The sequence below is a fragment of the Notothenia coriiceps genome, unplaced genomic scaffold, assembly GCF_000735185.1.
Source record: "Notothenia coriiceps isolate Sejong01 unplaced genomic scaffold, NC01 NC01_scaffold00021269, whole genome shotgun sequence".
NCBI lineage: Eukaryota > Metazoa > Chordata > Actinopteri > Perciformes > Nototheniidae > Notothenia > Notothenia coriiceps.
This window is the reverse complement of record NW_011353970.1, coordinates 967-3,502: the sequence shown is the minus strand read 5'-3', so window position 1 is coordinate 3,502 and position 2,536 is coordinate 967. Positions and strand designations below refer to the sequence as shown.

At 38.1% G+C, this 2,536-nt stretch overlaps 1 long non-coding RNA gene across 1 annotated transcript; it reads right to left on the bottom strand.

The window, feature by feature from the left end:
- Positions 1-1,128: 1,128 nt before the first annotated feature.
- LOC104953180 (uncharacterized) lies at positions 1,129-2,023 on the bottom strand. The gene is made up of 3 exons (XR_799185.1): positions 1,690-2,023; positions 1,466-1,517; positions 1,129-1,220 (listed from the first exon to the last, which is right to left on the bottom strand). It is a non-coding gene; the product is annotated as an uncharacterized lncRNA (long non-coding RNA).
- Positions 2,024-2,536: the final 513 nt, after the last annotated feature.

Here is a 2,536-nt window from a genome sequence, read left to right as displayed (position 1 = left end):
TACTTTTTTAGCATATTGTTGTGTTGTTTGTTTATTATATTATAACTTAGTACTTTTTTAACGCATTTAAGATATGCAACACTAAGCTGTCTGTGGCTCTTTCCTCCTGTAACGGTGCAAATTTCCCCTCTGTGGGACTAATAAAGGTATTCTGATTCTGAAGACTTAAGCAATGCCAACCTATCAAACAATTTCAACCCACAGGGAGATTTTTGGGCCAATCGTGTGCCTATATTCTCAAGTCTGTGACGATTCTAACAGAAATTCAAATCTGCCGTTTTGAGTACACCATGTCCGACATTATTCCTGCCCGCGCATCCTGCATTTATGTGATGGCCACCGGCAGTGTCTGTTATGACCTACTCTCAGAGAGTCCTCAGAGACATGATAGTTTTAATGGGTCCAACTTCATTTTTGATAAGATGCACCCAATTAACAAAGGAGAGGCTCTGAACTGAGCAATTAAACAATGTGTTTAAGGAGATAATGATGACTCACAATAGGACTTTGGTATGACACCGTGTCACAAATGTTAACCACTAAACATAACCTTGATGCCATTATAAACTACATGGTTTAACTACAAGTGCCAGTTAAGGATATTTTTAGTTTCAGACCTCGTTTTATTATTCAGGTAAGATTAGCGGAGTTTTGTGCATTCTACCTATGTGTGGGTCACTATGGCAAAATAAAATATGAGTATAGTTTTAAATTGAGAGGTCTGAATGAAAAATAGTCCAAACCTAATTACTGTATATAAATCAGTAATAAATATAGTATTTGCAACCTTTGTTTTAGTAGGAATTATAAGCACCTTTTTTCTATACAGACACTTAACTTCTTAAAAATACTAACTTTAAAAATATACTACATGGGATATGAATGCTTGGGGGAGTAGAAATATATACCAAGGGAAAACATGGATACTCAGATAGTAAATGTAAAAAAAAGTGGTGGCCCAAATGAACAATTTTCTTCTAATTCCCTGAACATTCTACTAAACTAGCAAAGGTAAAACATTGTTCTTGCTCCTGAGATGGTTTGAAAGTCCTGCATGATTTTTGGTTGTTGGCTGGTCGCAGAATCCAGATCTAAGACCGACAGAGGTTATTGGAGACTCACCTGCCTCCTCTGCAGAGTACAGGTCCCTCCAGTACATCCTGTGTTTGTAGTCATCCTTGGGGGCATAGAGGTACGTGTTCAAACCCCACTTCTGTTCTCTATGAAACACCAGTAATGAACAATCACAGTATTAAATCAATTATTACATGATAAGAGATGATTGTAAGTAGCATCAGGAGACAACAAATGTGTGTCTTAACATTGATTGTCCAGTGTTGTCCCCTGTACCCAAATAAACCCATCAGTAAGGGACAACGTCCAATATGAAGCCCTTTTTATTACAGGCTTTGTTTTTTGCAACCTTTAGTTTTGTTTGCTGCAGTTGTACTCATATATCCCATACCTTTTAAACAGCTCTGTTCTCTGCTCCATAGTCCATGGCCGCCCATAAAAACCTGTATAAAGCAAAGGTCAAGTTAAGCACCAAACCTTACCAGAAGTGATCAATATAATACTGATACTCATTTATTAAATATATATGAAATTCATTCTGTTAAAGCCTCATGATGCTGTACTGTATTGTTATTGGGGTGGTCCTGTGTGGCCCCCTGGTGCCAGTCTGCTTACCTTCCACCACCCCACTGATGAACCGCTTCCCCCCGGTGTTGGCTCGCCCCTGCCCCACGCCACTGCCCGGTGTAGACATGTTTTCAGTTTAATGTTGAGTTGTGTCTACTTCCAGCTCACTAATGCTCAGACAGCAGCTCCAGCACTGACAGCGCTATTATCATATGTTTGTGTACCAGTTTTTGCTTTTATTGCACCGTTCTCTCACGCCTGCGCAGAGCAGTCGATTTAAATCGTCTGCAACATGGTCTAAAGTCTGTAGTTGTAAATGCTGCGAGCAAATAATTAAAAATAAGCTCTTCTTGTTTTGTGATGACTGTAGTTCACCACAGCAGGCGCGTGCGGGACTGAACGTGACTACCGGGTGAACGTCTTAAAGGGACAGTGTCCCTGTAGTTTATGCGAACATTCACCTGAAACAAAGGGAGCAGGATAAATAAGTAAATACATTTAGCTAAACTAAATATTCTGAGCAAATGTAGTGTTCGTCTTGCCATCCTCTAGTGCTGTAAAACATATGTTAATGTTGATGAGTCCACTTGTTGATATTTGTCCACTTAATTTCCTCATAATGTACATTTACATTATGTCACATTATATGTGACTACTATTCACCAGAAAATAATCCAGTGATTTATGTAGAAGCAGCCATTCATTTTATTGAATATTAAATAAACTACTATTTAGGCTTAAGTCTCATCTTTAAGGATCTCCATTTTATATTTAATGGTGTTTTGAGAGATAACTCTACTAGTAATCATCAATTGTTTGAAAAATGTCAAACTTGAATTTGCACCTGTTTAAAATTCTATAAACTAAAAAAGTTCAGGGAATGTAGGGTTAGTTA